Consider the following 18,614-nt stretch of genomic DNA (forward strand, 5'->3'; position numbering starts at 1 on the left):
GAAATGGAATTTTGTTGGCAAAACGATAAAGCCGCCCGCCATGACTGTGAGTCATGCACTCTAGCTCCACAATAAGGCAATGGCAAAACAAAATATGGCTCAAGGGAAGTGTAAAGTGTAATATTGTATATGCATGTATTACTCAGTTGCAATAGCTTATTGCTAAGTGGTGCAGTGCATTATTCTGCCTGGCAAAGTACAGGGGTTTTCATGTACTGGCAACATTTTCCAGTAGGATCTTGGCTTTTACAATGACATAAATGACACTAGGCATGTACAAGAGGTCCTGAAACATCATGACTTTGTGGATGATGGGAAAGATGATAAGTAAATGAACAAAAAGCAAACCATGCTCATCATGATCCAAAGCTGACAGTGTCCCTCAATATGGCCTGCAGCACTTGGGGTGGCGGTGAACCAAAGCACAGTAACACATGTATCCCAGCCACACAGTTAGAGATACAAAACATGTACAAAATCTAAAGTTGAATATGATATCCTATGGGGTGTGTTTGACATAGAACCACCGACCGCCATCTAGGTGACTATCCTAGATGCAAGCAGAAAACCTACTGAATTGACATTAACACTGCATGAGCAATGCATGGTACTTGTTCTGTTGTTGGCTGCAAGAACCAACCAAAAAGTCGGCATCATCTAAGTATGTGAACCCCAGTGGAGTACTCCCTATTTTTGTATCAGATTCCCAGTGGAACATGTGCGGTTGTGAAGTTTTTGGTTACTGTAAGAAGCGGTTATCATGAAAAATTCTTCTTCTATTGGATTTCTGGCATGGTAAAGTGCAGATTAACAAATGAGGCCGACAGATGCAGATGCTGAAGACCGGAAAACACTGCGTAACATATTGGCAGCATAATATACTGTAGCTTTGACACAAAATGCATACAGTTAACACAACATTTAAAATGGTTGTGTGTTCATTTTCTCCCAGCATGTTTCCTTGGATCAGGGAGGCTCCAAATTTATGGCCGTGGTCCTGCTACACGTCCTGCGATGCCCTGTTACATCCTGCTGTGCTCTGCAGTGCGGTGCCCTGCTACGCCATGAACTACCAACTACTATTTTTTTTAATCACTGTTCCATTACCTTTTACTGTGACTGTTATTGCCATTTTTAATTTCAACCACCACCGTCCCGTCAGACACCACCTACCAAGAGCCTGGGTCTGTCCCAAGTTTCTTCCTGAAGGGAGCTTTTCCTCTCCACTGTTGCTTGCTCTGGAGGTAACTACTAGAACTGTTGGGTCTTTGTAAATTATGTGGTCTACTCTATCTGTAAAGTGTCTCAAGATAACTCTTGTTATGAATTGATACTATAAATGAAATGGTTTTGCTGTGCGCAAAGGCCACTGGGGACCAGGATCAGGCTACAAATGCTTTGAAATCATGGGCCAGCAGCTTGGAGCTCATAGACATTTGGCGTACAGTTCCCACCTGTACGGACTATTTCTTTTTCTCAGGTGGACACAAATCCTGTTCCAGGAAAGATTATTTTTGCATTCGCTCAATTATTTCATTCAACTGATAAAGCGGTGTTACTCCAATTGGTATTGTCGGACCATGAAGGGGTCCTTTGAGTCACCATAATTGGCCAATTGTCTCAATGTGCAATCAGATGGGGCTTCATCAGTTCTTGGTGATATCTGGCCGCTCTGCCCTTCCTATTGAGAGGATCTGGGAATGTGATAGCCCAGACCACACTTTCGACCTGCATGTATGTTCTAACATTCCAGAAGTATCTCGCAATCCAGATCATCAGCAGATTCACTACAATGTCATACTTAGGACATATCTCACCCCAGTGAAAATGCACCACATGAAAATATTTAACAGACCGGCACTGGTTGAGTGCTGTGAGTTGCGCATGCTGGGCTATGACTGACTAAATGTTCCTGTTGGGAGAGAACATGGGAGAATTATGTGATTTTGACACATGTTTGCAGTGTTTTGGTAGACTTAGTGTATTGTGTTAGTGTATTAGTGTGTTTTGAATGAGTGCTGGAGTTTAGTTTACAGTGTGTGATTTTGAGCATAAAGTTAAACATTTTGACAGTTGTGTGTTGTAGGTGTGTTGGTGTGTTGAGAGTTTAGGAACATTTTTAAAAAGTATTGAAATTGCAATCGTAAAAAACGGTAATCATTGTTTGTGCTTAAAGTCTGAAAAGGGATTTCAGTGATATTATGACGTCCGATACTTTTTACCAGTAGCTAATATGACATAGCTATTGCAGACATGATAGAATGCAAAGACTTAAAGAGGCCTAACTGTTGCTTTAGGCCTCAGAGTTTTTAGACATGCACAACCACTTTGAATCTATTTCAGGTGGCTAATACATGACAAGTACTCATCCCACTGGCAGATTTGACAACAGGTAAAGGTGTAATTTGCAATAACAATTTAAACATCTATCCTCTACAGACTTAGATTTAGATATTTTAAACCAGATTTGAAATATAGAAGCATAAAAATGCTTTGCCCCACAAATAAATTCAGTCTAAATCATCCAAGAACTCTCAAAGGACCACCGTAAAGGGAGCTATTTTTCTATGTCACGAATAAAAAAGGCCCGTGGGCTCTTAACCTGTGGCCTACTGCAAAAACAGAAAGCTCAGCACTTGTTTTCCCCCAGTGTTACAGTAATAGGCCAGGGGAAATGAATTTAATCAGTGCACTTTGTTCTCCCAAGTGACATAATTTCTTCCTATTACTTTTTCACCCCCTTTGCCTCTCAGGCCACCATCAGAATCTCATTTGATTGTATTTTACATTATCTCTGGCTTCAAACCCCAGTGATGCTAAAGAGCTATTACTACTTCAAGTTGCCATCTGCCTAAGAGAGCTACACAAGATGTCCTTGCCAAACTGCAGAGGTTTCTTACCCAGTCTGTGGTTGACATTCAAGCTCCTGTCTTGTATAAGCACACTTTTACGACATTTAGAAGCAAATAACTGATTTTGACAAACTTGGCCTTTAAAAGAGGCCTTTGACCAGGGAAAATCCCAACAAGGTAACATTTGTCAGATTTGAATACCAGAGCTCAATAACCCAAAGGCAAACAACAGTGGGATATGCCATTTATTAAATTAGAACATCATCTGAAATCTCACCGCCTGTCTAGCCAGGAACCTTTATCAGCCTCATGAAATATAACTCAAAGTTAAAACTGTAACCTTTGACAAAAGCACAGACCTGCACGAGCCTAGATATTAAATTTTTTCTGGACTTCACTAACTTTACATATCTTGTTCGGATTGTTAAACCCCCGGTAATATTCAGCCTAAGAAAAATTTCTCTTGCACCTTTGGATAAATACTTCTTCCTTATGTTGTCATGATGATGCCTTCAGGGTTATTTTTTAACAGAAAGCCTGCATTACAAACTGGAGATTTGCAGTTTTGGCATTCACATTGCCTATATAGGGAGGGAAGGTCTATTAAAAGATTCTACTCAGTTTCATTATTTCATGACAAATGTAAACACAAATTGCAAATTAAACAGCAGATTGAGGTGGAGAGGATTCGGCAAGAAATTGAGCAGGCCAAGTTAGATCTTGAAAGCCGCTGCTCTTCTTTAGCACCTGAACGTAAGGCATACAGCGGAGATGAGATCAGGCAGTTGTCTGGAACTGTGCGCTCCTTTGACATTAATAAATTAAGGCTACTGCCTCAGTTTAATGAGAAGGATCCTGATACTTTTTTGTGTTGTTTGAGCGTGTTGCTAAGGTTAGAGATTGGCCTGATGCAGATTGTGCGTTGATGCTTCAGTATTTGCTGACTTGAAGAGCGCACGAAGCATATTCATCTTTGAGTGCAGAGGATAGCTGTAGTTATGACAGCATTAAGTCTGCTGTGTTAAAAGCGTATGAGCGGATGCCAGAAGCTTATCGCCAACGTTTTAAGGTCCTGGGAGAGACGTAGTGGTCAAACTTACATGGAGTTTGCTCAGGACCTAAATGGGCATTTTAAACATTGGCAGCGCTGCAGGTCACTACTTTTAAGGGTCTGTGTGATCTTGTTGTTTTGGAGCAGTTCAAAAACATGCTTCCTGGTTACATTGCTACATGCAGTATGTTAGTGAGGCGGCGGGGGTGGCTGCATTAGCATATCAGTACTTGTTACGTCATAAAGCAAGTTTTAGAGAGCATGCTACACCGTGTGAGCGCTCCTGGAGTTGCTTACTGGGAGCTTGAACTGGATGTCTTGGCAGCTTATGCTCCTATTATTAAAGATGGCTTTGTGTCACTGGTGGGAAGGGAGGCTAAGGTTCCAGTAAAAATCCTGAGGGACACAGGGGCCTTTGACTCTTACATTGTGGGGACTGTGCTGCCGCTGTCAGACAAATCTGATACGGGTAACTGCATAATGAGTTGTGGCATGGGTTTAACTGTTTTGCCTGTACCATTACATAGGTTGGTTCTGGATTGTGAGCTGGGGAAGGGTGAGGTAGCCGTGGGTGTGCGTCCGGCGTTGCCCATTGAGGGGGTTCATTTCATTCTGGGTAACGGGCTGGCTTGTGGCCGTGTTTGGGCTGATTCTCCTACTTTGCTGGTAGTTACATCTTGCCCCGTTTAGTCTGTTGACCATATTGCCGATGACTTATCCAAAGTTTTCTCAGCCCGTGTGATTACAAGAGCTATGAGTAAAGCTGAATCTGAGAGGGAACCTGACTGGAGTTGTGTTGATTTTTTTACTGCGTCACTGTCAGATTTTCTGCTATACAGTCAGGTCCATAAATATTGGGACATCAACACAATTCCAATCTTTTTGGCTCTATACACCACCACAATGGATTTGAAATGAAACAAACACAAGATGTGCTTTATCTGCAGACTTTCCGCTTTAATTTGAGGGTATCTACATCCAAATCAGATGAACGGTGTAGGAATTACAACAGTTTGTATATGTGCCTGCCACTTTTTAAGGGACCAAAAGTAATGGGACAGATTAATAATCATAAATCAAACTTTCACTTTTTAATACTTGGTTGCAAATCCTTTGCAGTCAATTACAGCCTGAGTACAGTTTGTTTCATTTCAAATCCATTGTGGTGGTGTATAGAGCCAAAAAGATTGGAATTGTGTTGATGTCCCAATATTTATGGACCTGACTGTATGTGTTGTTAACTGAGTTGGTACAGGGTGACTCTTCCCTTAAAGGAATGTTTGATTGTGTTGCATCTGCTAGGGAGATTAACAGTATAGCAAGTGGGTATTTTGTTCAAAATGGCTTGTTGTTCAGGAAATGGTTGACTCTGGGTGCTGACTTTGTTGGAGATACCGTCCTTCAGTTGGTGGTGGCCACTAAATGTCGTCCTCTTGTCTTAAAAGTTGCTTATGATAAGAGTGGGCACTTTGGTGTGAAAAATACTTATTTTAACATCTCGAAGCATTTCTTTTGGCCGTAGATGATGAAAGACGTTGCAGCATACAGTAAGACGTGTTGTGTGTGTCTGCTAATGGGAAAACCCAATCAGTCTATTAAACCTGCTCCTTTACAACTTATTCTGGTTGTGGACTGTGTGGGTCCGTTACAGTGCTCAGAGTCTGGCTTTAGATACCTGCTGACTGTGATGTGTCAAAATACACTAAGGCGGTAGTGAAAGCACTAAGCTAGTTTATTTCGACCTTTGGCATTCCACTAGGTCATCCAAAGCAATCAGGGGTCCAATTCCTCTTTGCATATGTTCAATCAAGTTTTGAAGTTGTTGCGTGTCCATCATGACCAGTCCGCAGCTTATCATGCGCAGAGTCAGGGGGCCCTAAAAAGATTCCATCAAGACTCTGAAGTCTCTCCTGCGTGCATACTGAACACTGCTGGATAGAGACTGGGTGGGTTTTCCTTGGCTTATACTGGCTGCAAGAGAGGCTGTTCAGGAGAGTACTGGGTTTAGTCACAATTTTTGGACACAAAAATGGATGGCTTGATGGAGGCCGAACCAACAAGAAATTTGGTGGATTTTGTCAATGGCTTTAGGCATTGTTTGTTTGTTGCAGGTGAAATGGCGAGGGAGAAATTGCAGGCGTCACAGAGTAGGATGAAGAATTTCTACAGTATGATAGCGGTGCGGGCAGGAGTTTAGTCCTAGGGGGATCAATTTCTTGCTCTGATGCCTGTTGTGAGATCGCCATTTTCCTACATGCACAAATTGGATCGAACATAATGTTGATGTCGGAGATGCACAACCAATTGAACAGCGCTTCTACCGTATGTCCCCAGAGAAACTTCTGGGCTCTGAGGTTGCGTACATGCTGGAAAATAATATTGCTCTTCCGTCATCTTCTAGGTGGTCCTCTTCATGTATTTTCCCTAAGCCTGATAGATCCACTTGATTTTGTACAGACTTCAGAAAGATAAACTCAGTCACTAAACCAGATTCCTTTCCGCTGCCGCGTATTGGACGACTGTATAGATCAGGTTAGTTCTGAAAAAGTTTGTTAACAAGTTTGACTTGCTTTAGGGATATTGGCAGGTTCCGTTGTCTGCGCGTGCTCGAGAGGTATCAGCATTCGGTTGTGTTGGATGTGGTTGCAGTTTTGTCTCCAACTGTATGTGGGGGTGGGGGGGGGGGGGTTGCATCTGTTTGATCCAGGGAGGGATCACTTGCATTTATTATCTTTTTGTCCTGAGTTGATTACAGATTTGGTGCAAGTGAGCTGTGAGCGCGGATAAAAGCTCCGCCTGGTGTGTGCTCGCTTGAAGGCCCTCCGTAATGCCAGAGCAGCATACTACTTGTCATTAATAGAGGAAAATAGAAAACACCCCAGGTTTCTTTTCAGCACTGTAGCCAGGCTGACGGAAGGTCATAGCTCTGCTGAGCCAAGTATTCCCATAGCTCTTAGTAGTACAGCTTTATGACATTCTTCAATGATAAAATAATAACTACTGCTTTGCTTCACTTAATCTTTATCAATTTAATTCGATTATTTCTTCATCTAAACCATCAACCTGTCTCTTAGACAGACTAGGCTACTTAAAGAAGTTTTACCCTTAACCAACACTTCTCTACTAGATATAACCAATCTGTCTTTATTAACAGGTTATGTACCACAGCACTTAAACTACTTAAAGTAGCTGTAAATAAACATCTTCTGAAAAAGCCAAACCTTAATCCAGATGTTTTAGCCAACTATAGACCTATATCCAACCTTCCATTTCTCTCTAAGATTCTTGAGAAAGCAGTCGCCAAACAGCTGTGTAACTTTCCGCATAGCATGAGCTTATTTGAGGATTTTCAGTCAAGATTTAGAGTTTATCATAGCACAGAGACAGCACTTCTGAAAATTAATAAGTCCTTTGTCTGATGCAATTAGGAGGTCATTCTCTCTGTACTGGTGTTACTAGATCTTAGCGCTGCCTTTCATACCATTGACCATCTTATCTTATAACAGAGATTGGAACATTTAGTAGGCATTAAAGGAACTGCTCTAAGCTTGTTTACGTCTTATTTATCAGATCAATCTCAGTTTGTACATGTTAACGACAAATCCTCCATGTACGCCAAAGTTAGTCAGGGAGTCCCACAAGGATCTGTGCTCGGTCCAATCCTGTTCACTTTATATACTGTATGCTTCCTTTAGGCAATATTATCGGGAAACACTCCATAAACTTTCATTGTTATGCAGATGATACTCAATTATTTCTATCGATCAACCCGGATGAAACCAATCAGTTAGCTAAACTTCAAATGTGCCTTTAGGATATTAAAACCTGGATGACCTGTAATTTTCTAATGTTAAACTCTGATAAAACTAAAGTTATTTTTCTGGGCCCAAGCACCTCCGTGACGCATTATCCAAAGAGATTGTTAGTCTGGTTGGCGTAACCCTGGCCTCCAGCACCACTGTGAGGAATCTTGGAGTCATCTTTGATCAGGACATGTCGTTTAATACTCACATAAAGCAAATTTCAAGGATTGCCTTTTTTCACCTACGTAATATTGCAAAAAGCTGGAATATCCTGTCTAAAAATGATGTAGAAAAACTAGTCCATGCATTTGTTACTTCTAGGCTGGATTACTGCAATTCTCTGTTATCAGGCTGCTCGAAAAAGTCCATAAAGACTCTTCAGCTAATCCAGAATGCTGCAGCACTTGTTTTGAGAGGAACCAGGAAAAGAGATCACATCTCTCCCGTTTTAGCTTCTCTGCATTGGCTTCCTTTAAAATCCAGAATAGAATTTAAAATCCTTCTTCTCACCTACAAAGCTCTTCATGGTCAGGTGCCATCTTATCTTAAAGATGCTCATAGTACCTTACTACCCCACCAGAGCACTGCGCTCCCAGAATGCAGGGTTACTTGTGGTTCCTAGAGTTCAGCTATCAGGCTCCTCTCCTGTGGAATCAGGTTCCAGTTTAGGCTCAGGAGGCAGACACTGTCTCCACATTTAAGAGTAGGCTTAAGACTTTCCTCTTTGATAGCCCTTATAGTTAGGGCTGGCTCAAGAAAATCCCGAACCATCCCTTAGTTACGCCGCTATAGGCCTAGACTGCTGAGGGGACTTCCCATGATGCACTGAGCACCTCTAAAATTGAATTAAAGTTAGTCAAACTAAGTTAGGGAATGAGGAGTCGCAGCGTCCACCTAACCCGGCCCACTTGCTTCTCGTCATAGTTGTCAGATTTATCTATCATATAATTAATACTTTAATAAAATGTCGTAGTGCTCGATAGTACTCGAGTCCGGTCTTGGACTGGAGTCCACACTCAAGACCGTTTTTCTATGGTCTCGGACTGGGTAGTATTTGGACTCGGACTTGTCTCGGACTCGGCCACTGGTCTTGCAAAATATGGCTTTTGGTCTCGACCGAGTCCAGGTTTCTTTATTATGTTGATGATAATATTGGAGGGAAAGTAAAACACAGTTCAGGTGGGGACATTGTTCGGCTTTTTACAAGTTTAGACAGCTAGCTAATGCTACGCCAATGTTTGCTAACGTTAGCGCACCAGCGTTAGCCTAGCTTACTTGGTAAATATTACGGCTGCCTTCGGAGTTTGCTATATCTGCGTCCACGTTGTCAACATAAGACCTGTGGCGTTCGTGCTCCTTTTGAGCCATCATTTTATTACATGAAATAATCTTTGCTCTCACGACAAGGGTGAGTTTTTGTCACGTTATATGCGTTTGTATGCTAGCGGATATTAGCCAACGTTGCTGAGCCAGCTATCCGTGTGTGTGTTTTCCCTAAACAACGTCTTCCTGATGGATTTATTTTAAAATTCTACAATTTGTCTCAAACTAAACAAACATATGTTAAATCAAACTCTGTTCATAGTTGTAATGTTATCTGAAAATGCATGTATTTCCTATTAACCCACGTCCAAATAACAATAGAATACAATAATTTTTAGGGAAGCCATAAACCAACCATAGGGCTACACTGTGTAACGGCGTTTTTCCACTGCTGGTAACAGCTTGACTCGACACGCCTTGACTGGCCTCTGCTCGACTTGATTCTTTCTACGTTCTTTTTCCATTGCAAAATGAGTAATGTCTCAGCGTGGCTGGTCACCATAGCTACGCCTGATGATGTAATTTTCAACGTGACTCACAACAGCACGTCGGCTACTTGCTACAGCCACAAGAAAAGTTTTGTTTCAAAAGAAGCTGAAGGAAGCAACAAAAATCAGCGCTAAAAAAACCAGGAGTTTGGGAATTACGCCGGAGTTCAGACGTCGACATGACTGTTGTTCGCCGACACAAAAGGGTAAGTTAAGTTTCCTGGTAACGTTGGCTAACATTTGCATGTGTTAGCGGCCCCGGTCAGTAGTTACTAACGCTATACGCTAGCGTTATATAAAGTACATGAACTTTAGCAACCATGATTACACACCAACATGTGTGCTGTTTGTGTTTCAGAGCATTCACGCTCTGCAAAACCGCCGCCGCAGACCATCTGGTGGGCGACGTCCGACCGGTGAGATCTCCGGTTGTGACCTGCTGGACTTCGTATAATCTTTATGAGAGTCATGGAGAGACTTATGACAACGACTGGGATGCATCTGGGACGGCAGAGCCGAGTGGACACTGTCACAGGGTGCAGGTGAAGAAGACCGGAATGTCCGGGAGGGTTTGACGCGCTACTTGAAAAGCTAAATAAAAACATTTCTTTGATAACTTGTCTTGTTTTTTTAAAGTAACAGTATGCAATATTGGAAACGACATAAAGCCCCTAACAGCCCTTATTATTGAACAGTTGATAAGTGAGAATAGTCCAGAGAGTAGATAATCTGTCGGTGTCTGGCTAGATTTATTTTTTATTTATTATTTTTTTATTTTTTGTCTGCTAACAACGCAGTGATCCGACCAACCAGCAGTCTGCAAGTTATCACGTCACCTTTTGGGCTCGCCTCACCTCGCTTGGAACCTCGACTGAGGTAGTACTAAAAAAAGTACCTGGTAGCAGGTCCCAGGGACTTGTTTTTGTAATGGAAAACCAAAAAAGGCGAGTACCACGCAGGTACCACGCAGTACATGAGTACTACATGAAAAAAAAGATATTTAAAAAAGGGCATTCCTTTGCCTCCTCCTGGTTCCCCCAAAGGCATAAGGAGAGCCAAAGAGTCTCTAACAATGCCTGTCAATGACTGCTTGTGAACTGTGAAAAAAATAAATAAAAATTGTGTTACTGCATTGCATTTCTCATCTCAAATGTTTTCAGAAACATAATTTATTGTACCATTTAGATGCAAAATGAGTTTGCTCAGAATCTCATCTCTGTTTAAGCAATATCAGTTCAATTTCAATTCAATTTTATTTATAGTATCAATTCATAACAAGTGTTATCTCGAGACACTTTACAGATAGAGCAGGTCTAGACCACACTCCCGAATTTACAAGGATCCAACAGTTCTAGTAGTTTCCTACAGAGCAAGCCACAGTAAGACAGTGGCGAGGAAAAACTTCCTTTTAGGCAGAAACCTTGTACAGACCCAGGGTCTTGGTAGGCGGTGTCTGACGACCGGTTGGGATTAGAATGAAGAGAGGGCAATAACAGTCACAAAAATAGTAGTTTGTGTTAGTTCATGGCATAGCAGGGCACTGTGTGGCGTTACAAGGCACAGCAGGACGTGGCAGGGCAAAGCAGAGCATAGCAGGATGTAACAGGGCATCGCAAGACGTGTAGCGGGACCATGGCGACAGCTGCTACCATGATTTTGGAGCCTCCCTTATCCAAGGAAACATGCTGGGCGAAAAAGAACATAAGGACTCCAGGGAATGACTCCCCAGAGCTAGGTTAGTAACAAGCATTTCTGAGACATGGATGCACACAAATTGAAAGATAGAAAGATAGAGGAGAGAGGAACTCTGTGTGTCAAAGGAAGTCCCCCAGCTGTCTAAAACTATTACAGCATAACTAAGAGAGACGGGGTCAATAGAGGATCCTGGTCAGGCTAGGACTCTCCCCAAATGGATCGCATCCCTCTGTCTGAAGGAGATGGGAAGAGAGAGAGAGAGAGAGAGAGAGAGAGAGAGAGAGAGAGACTGTCCTCCAGAGAGACCATCCTCCCCCCCGCATCATTCACTCTGCAAGTCTTCGCCAAACTGGGGGACTTGGTCGCCATTCGTCCACGTTTAGCAGCGAGGAAGGTCTTAACTGCTGACTCTCCTTCCTCCATCGCTACCACCACCACCTGCTCACTCCCCTGTACACATTGAATGTCAACATCCTGCACCTCCCCTGACTGTCCCTCCTGCATGTCCCTTATCACCCCAGCCTCCCCTGACAGCCGGCACCGAGGTTCCGCGCCACCCTGCATAGGGCAGGCTCTCACCGTGCACCAAACTTTTCACTCACGGTGAGGCTCACCTCAATGACCTGGTTCCACTTCTCCTCCCGGTCCAGGAACACAACCACGGCGCCGTTCATCCGAGCGGCCGACTTAATGCTACCGTGCCCGACCAACTCCCCCACGGCTAACCCGATGTCCTCCACGCTACACGGGAAGCTCGGACTTATCTTGATGCCATGCTTCATGGTGAGCTCCACTCACACACGCTCCTCACAGAGAGAGAGAGAGAGAGAGAGAGAGAGAAAGAGAGAAAGAGATACAGTATCCATCCCTCTGTCTAGAGGAGGTGGAAGAGAGAGAGAGAGAGAGAGGGCGAGAGAGAGCTCCATCCCTCTGTCTAGAGGAGGTGAACAAAAGAGAGAGAGAGACAGAGAGAGAGAGAGAGAGAGAAAGAGACATAACATCCCTCTGTCTAGAGGAGGTGGATGTGGAGTGCTCATCACAACAACAGTTATCTCTTTGCCTATAGCAGCGTAACTAAGGGATGGTTCAGGACTCTGCTGAGCTAGCCCTAACTATAAGCTTCATCAAAGAGGAAAGTCTTAATCCAACTCTTTAATGTGGAGCCAGTGTTTTCCTCCCGAACCTAAACTGGAACCTTCATTGTTAACATGAACAAACTGAGATCGATCTGATAAATAAGACTTAAACAAGCTAAGAGCAGTCCCTTTAATGCCAATCTCTTTAATAAGATATGATGGTCAATGGTTTCAAATGCAGCACTAAAGTCTCGGTGCTATGATGAACTTTAAATCCTGACTGAAAATCCTCAAATTAGCTGTTGCTGTGCAGAAACTCACACAGCTGTTTGGCAACTGCTTTCTCAAGAATCTTAGAGAGAAATGGAATGTTGGATATAGGTCTATAGTTGGCTAAAACATCTGGATCAAGGTTGTTGTTTTTTAGAAGTGTTTTAATTACAGCTACTTTAAAGTACTGTGGTACATAGCCTGTTAATAAAGACAGATGGGTTATATCTAGTAGAGACGTGTTAAGCAAGGGTAAAACTTCTTTAAGTAGCCTAGTCGGGATGGGGTCTAAGAGGCAGGTTTTGAGTTTAGAGATAAGTCAGTGCCAGTTAAAGGCAAGTCTTGGTGAATTTAGCTTCTAATAGTTATAATTTTATCGTTGAAGAACCTCACAAAGTCGTTACTACTAAGAGCTATGGGAATACTTGGCTCAGTAGAGCTATGACCTTCCGTCAGCCTGGCCACAGTGCTGCAAAGAAACCTGGGGTGTTTTCTATTTTCCTCTATTAATGACAAGTAGTATGCTGCTCTGGCATTACGGAGGGCCTTCAAGCGAGCACACACCAGGCGGAGCTTTTATCCGCGCTCACAGCTCACTTGCACCAAATCTGTAATCAACTCAGGACAAAAAGATAATAAATGCAAGTGATCCCTATTTTCCTCTATTAATGTCAAGTAGTAATCTGTTCTGGCATTACGGAGGGCCTTCCTACAAGTTTTAAGACTATCTTGCCAGATTAAACAAGAATTTTCCGGTTTGGTGGACCGCCAATTTGCGAGTTTTAGTGTTATACCATGGAGCTAACTGTCTTGGTTTAATTATCTTTTTTTTTTAGAGGGGCATCAGAGTCGAGTGTCATGCGCAGTGAGCCCGTTGCACTATCAACAAAATGATCAATATGGGAGGGATAATAGCATAGGAGTCCTCCGTTACTTTGTCACTTGGTAATGAATTAAATGCTAATGCATCCTTAAATTTAGCTAAAGCACTATCAGATAGACATCCTGTATAGAAGTTTTTGCCTACTGGCGTGTAATTCAGCAGTATAAACTCAAAAGGATTCTGTGGAAACACTATCAAATGTTAAATTTCAACACCATTTACCAAAACAAGATCGAGGGTGTGGTTAAAACGGTGAGTCAGTCTATTTTTAGCACTAAATTTGACAAAAACTCTGCAAATTCAGATAAGAATTCAGAGTATGGACCAGGTGACCGGTACACTATAACAAATAGAACTGGTTGCAGTGATTTCCAACTTGGGTGTAAAAGACTAAGAACAAGACTTTCAAATGAGTTATAATTTAGTTTAGGTTTGGACCTTGATTAGTAGACTAGAGTCGAAGATAGCTGCAACTCCACCTCCTCGGCCTGTGCCTCGAGGAATGTGAGTATTTAAATGACTGGGAGGGGTGGATTCATTAAGACTAACATATTCTCCATCACCCAGCCAGGTTTTAGTAAGGCAAAATAAATCACACACACACACACACACACACACACACATATCCCCTAGTGACCCTTTTGACAGCTTGGAGGTTTGCTAAATCGGTTGCTATCATAAAGCTGGCTTATAAAAAGCTCATCTGGTGCACACCATCTGTAAACACAGATATGAAGAAGTTAATGGAACCTGTGCAACCTGACACCTCTAAATTGGGAGTATATTACCGCAATGATGTAGTGCCAGCATTTGCTCTATAGCCATGTGAGAAAAAAATGCACATTTGAGCTGCTTTTTTTTAAAGACAGTGTACTACTTGTTATAATGCTGATGAGTCATTGCTCAGTATAAGTAAAGTGTTTATTTGGAGCACATGTAATGTATGTACCTTCATAATATTATAGAAATAAAGATGTTCTTTCTATTTATAGGTATGAATATTAATGCACTGTTTGAATATCTTTCCCTGTACGTTTCCCTGTTTCTCCAAATGTAGCTTCTGTTTAACTTAATCTGAGAAGGTGGCAGTCAGGACAGGATCACAAGTCGCCCTTGCAGTCACAGTGACACATTAAATAATGTAACAAAGCTGCAGATACCTTTCATCTGAGTCAGGAGATTCAATCACTTGTTTAGATACAAAATAAGTTTTATTTCCCCCAAATAGGAAATCTTATTCAGCAGATCACAAACTGCAGGTAGTAAAATTTGCAGCCGAAAAAGGATACTGAGCAGCGCAAAGAAAGCTTGGAGTGAATGAGAAAGTTGTGAGGGACTGGCAAAAAAGTTACTCTTACTGTAATGAAGAAAACCAAGGAAGCTAATCACGGGCTAAAAGCAAGAGGGCCAAAGCTGGAGGAACGAGAACAACGTGCAGCCGGAAGAAGCTTTTCAAAGATATAGTTACGTCTCCACGCCTTGTTAGTTGTTCTGTGTGCAATCGTATAGTTGACTATTTGCTAATGTGTTACGTAAACATGCCGGACACCTACTGTATTCAGCTTGTTGCTTGTTCTTACTGTCTCAAATGTTGTTCAAATCTTTTTAAAGAATTTCAAGAATGTGTCACAAAACCCAGGCCTGAAAAATATTTTGTTCAAATCCTACGTCTTCATATTTTCAGCCATTAAAATTAATTCAGTTTTAAAGCCTGAGAATCACATTATCTGGGAAGCAAAATCTGGACCTTAATACATTAGATAGTATTAATAGGTTAGAGAGAGAGAGAGAGAGAGAGAGAGAGAGAGAGAGAGAGACACAGGTTAGAGAGAGAGACAGGCAGCAGGACCATGACAAGTACAGTATGTAATTCTCGGTGGTGAAGGGTGTTGGAAAAAACTTTAAAATGGACCTTGAAAGTCCTTGAAAAGTTGAATGACTTTGACCGTGGAAAAGGTGTACGAACTCTTGAGTATCAATTAGAAATCAATTAGCAAGTTTGTGTGGCACTGTGTGGCCACCTTTAAATTTAAACTGAGTGAAGCTAAAGTCTAAAAACACAAGGTAACTACTGTCTCAATTGTCTATATCCCCACAAGGGATTATGAATTAATGTATTTTTAATTGGTGATATTATTTTTGTTTAACTCAGCTTCACAAGCAGAGGACGCTCTAAGTTTTATACTTGACTGGGTATCGGTAGCTAACGCCAGTAGCGCAGAAGTAGAAGTCAGTACATTATGAACTAGGGCTGTAATCTCCCGGTTGACTAGTTAATTTATTGGTTGATACGTTCTGGCTTGACCAAAATTCTGATTGGTTGATTTTTTGACGTGTCATTTCATCAGGTGGAAGCATAGACCATACCGGTGGAAAGCACTAATTGCTAATGGGGGTGTTGTCAAAGCACCCCTGTTTTACAGATAACAGTCTGTCTTCAGAACAGCCCCCTTGTTTTCACATTTTTTGGATTAGCCCAACCCACTGGGGACAGATTGAAGATAGAACTAGAAAGCCTGGGTTTAGTGGTTTGTTGAAAATTTATTTAATTGTGAGTGTTTAATTTCCAGTCAGTCCTCCTCAACCATGTCAAAGACATCGGCAGTGTGGCAGCATTTTACAAAAATAGATAACTGAAAAAAGTTGAATGCAAAGTTTGCAAGCAACAGTTTACATATCACAGCTTGACTACAAATATGGCATATCACCAAAAAACGGTAAGCTAACTTTTCTGTGTTAGGTTGCCCTGTCTGTTTGGAGTAGGCTATATCAACCTATCAGAATTGGCATATGTCATAGTCTCATAATTATTTTTATAACTATCGCCGCACCAACACGCGGTAGCGTTCCCCAGACCCCGCTGGATGTTAAGCCTCTACCATCCAAACGCAAAAATAATATCACTGAAGGAATTGTTGACTTTAATGCTCAGGATATGAGGCCCATTGCTGTTGTGGAGGAATGAGGTTTGAAGAAGTTGTTAATAGACCGCGCCAGCACGCCACACCATCATGCATGGACAATACAACACAGCAAGGCCCTGAGCTTGACTACAGATATGTTTAAATATACAGTATTGTTGAATCTCATCTTTAGAAAACGCTCTTATCATTACGGTAATAGTGTTGGTTGTTATATTTAAGGTATTACGGTGTTACGTTTACGTAAGGTATTACGTTTCTTTTTATACCTGCGTGTATGCCATGTATGTGAGTTGAGTTCCCTTGTATGCATTGAGAGTGACGGATGAACAGAGCCGTGCACAAATGTGAAATAAATAACTCTATAAAAAAAAAAAAAAAGCTCCGCTTATACTTCCTTGTCAAGTTAAGCCTGCGCAAGTCAGCCAACAGGTTATCGGCACAGGATTGAAGATAAGTGAGCGTGAAGTTTGACGCGCCGTATTACGCGGCAGCTAGCTAGCATTTTGGTAGATAATTGAAAAGGAACTAGGTGCTGTTTAATCTGTGCAGGGCTATTGTAAAATCTTAGCGTATGATCACAAATTGCAAAGGAGAATTAAACAACTTATTCAATTGCCGTAACTGTAATGATTAAATCAAATTTATCAGGTACATTTGATTTAGTCATTAGTTACTGACATTTTTAAAGTATGAAAACAAAAAACCATACAAGGACATGCAATGTCAATATTTATTCTAACAGTACAAAAATACATAAAATATACAAAACCCTTTTATGTGAAATTACCAGCAATACCTTTACCTGTGAATGTGGTGACTGCTAGAGCATTTTCATTATATTATTCCAGTTTAATATTTATAAAAGTTTTAATCCACACAACTAATTAATGTTACTGTTACGACCCTTACGTTTACGTAACAGTTACTACTATCACCTATCAAACTACAGCAGAAACTAAGTCAACCATAATAACTTGAACCTCTAACTACCAAGTGCTAAAAGTTTGTCCATCCTTTCAGCAGAAGAAGCTGAACCAAAATTGATTTTCTGGCATTATTATAATCAAAACATATTTGAGTACTTTGGATGTGGTCAACGCTGTCTGGTTTCCACATCCAGATGAAATGGCACCAAATACACCGCTCTATACACCAGGTCTTCCTTCTGGAGGCTCTATAAACCAGGTCTTCCTTCTGTAGACTCTATAAACCAGGTCTTCCTCCTGGAGGCTCTATACAACAGTCTTCCTTCTGGAGGCTCTATACACCAGGTCTTCCTTCTGGAGGCTCTATACACCAGGTCTTCCTCCTGGAGGCTCTGCTCATTCAGTTTTCAGTTTGGATACCTTTGTAGTTACAGTAAAAGACAACATGTAGTTAAGGCACGGTAGATTACAATTAATTCTATTAATATGTGAGCTAATTTATGAGACACACACTAAATAATGCATTTAAATTAATAATACCTGCTTGTCTCTAAAAAACTGATCTTCCTCAAAGTGTGAAGTGCAGACGGGACTTTTCGTGGTTCCATCTGCTGGTCTCTCTCCTCATGTTCACCAACCATTGCTTCAGCCTGGCATCATCAAAAGGAAGTCTGTTAGGAAAGAAATTCATGTTTCATACATCCCGAAGGTGTATACACTATCAATTTACACTAACAAGGCAGCACATCTGCTATATGCATCTGTAATGAAAATGATTGAAATGTATATTTAATAGATTAATATAATGTCATACCACAACGTAACTTTACAATAATGTCTAATTGTTTCATGTGCGCCATTTTATCGCTAACAATCTGACCCACTCCCCCACCCGGAGACCTCCGTCTCCAAGTCAACGCGCTCCCGCCGCAGCTTTGTCCGTGTGGTGACGGTGATGCTGTGTGGGTGCTGCCGCGGCGAGGGTGATAGGGTTCGTGCCTGTAACCTCTCGCCCAGAAAGATCCGCAGCCCCGACTGGGGTGGGGTGTGGAGGCCTCGCCCCGGCCGTCCTTCGCCCACCTCCGGATAACGTTGCCTAAACTTTCGGGATACATCAATTTGAGTCAAAAGCAGGTCTACGTTTGACGTACAAATCCGCAACACGAAACTCAGATGTGAGGTTACTTATAAATCACACGCTGTTCCACAATGATCTCATCCCGTGCTAATAGGGTTTATGAATTAGCAATATAACGTTAGTTAAATCAGGCTTTGATTTTAAGCTAACGTTACCATTACATGCGCATCGATTAGCACTATTAC

General features: G+C 41.8%; 2 long non-coding RNA genes across 2 annotated transcripts in view; one reads left to right on the plus strand and one right to left on the minus strand.

Moving 5' to 3' along the window:
- Positions 1-5,048: 5,048 nt before the first annotated feature.
- Positions 5,049-18,614, plus strand: part of LOC117944794 — a 21,472-nt gene continuing 7,906 nt past the window's right edge. Inside the window, exons 1-2 of the long non-coding RNA XR_004656657.1 lie at positions 5,049-5,134; positions 6,553-6,556. This is a non-coding gene — a long non-coding RNA (uncharacterized LOC117944794). The remainder of the gene's footprint in view (positions 5,135-6,552; positions 6,557-18,614) is intronic.
- On the minus strand, positions 17,293-18,288 carry LOC117944796. The gene is made up of 3 exons (XR_004656659.1): positions 17,832-18,288; positions 17,607-17,711; positions 17,293-17,552 (listed from the first exon to the last, which is right to left on the minus strand). It is a non-coding gene; the product is annotated as an uncharacterized LOC117944796 (long non-coding RNA).

The sequence above is a fragment of the Etheostoma cragini genome, chromosome 5 (assembly GCF_013103735.1).
Source record: "Etheostoma cragini isolate CJK2018 chromosome 5, CSU_Ecrag_1.0, whole genome shotgun sequence".
NCBI classification, from domain to species: Eukaryota; Metazoa; Chordata; class Actinopteri; order Perciformes; family Percidae; genus Etheostoma; species Etheostoma cragini.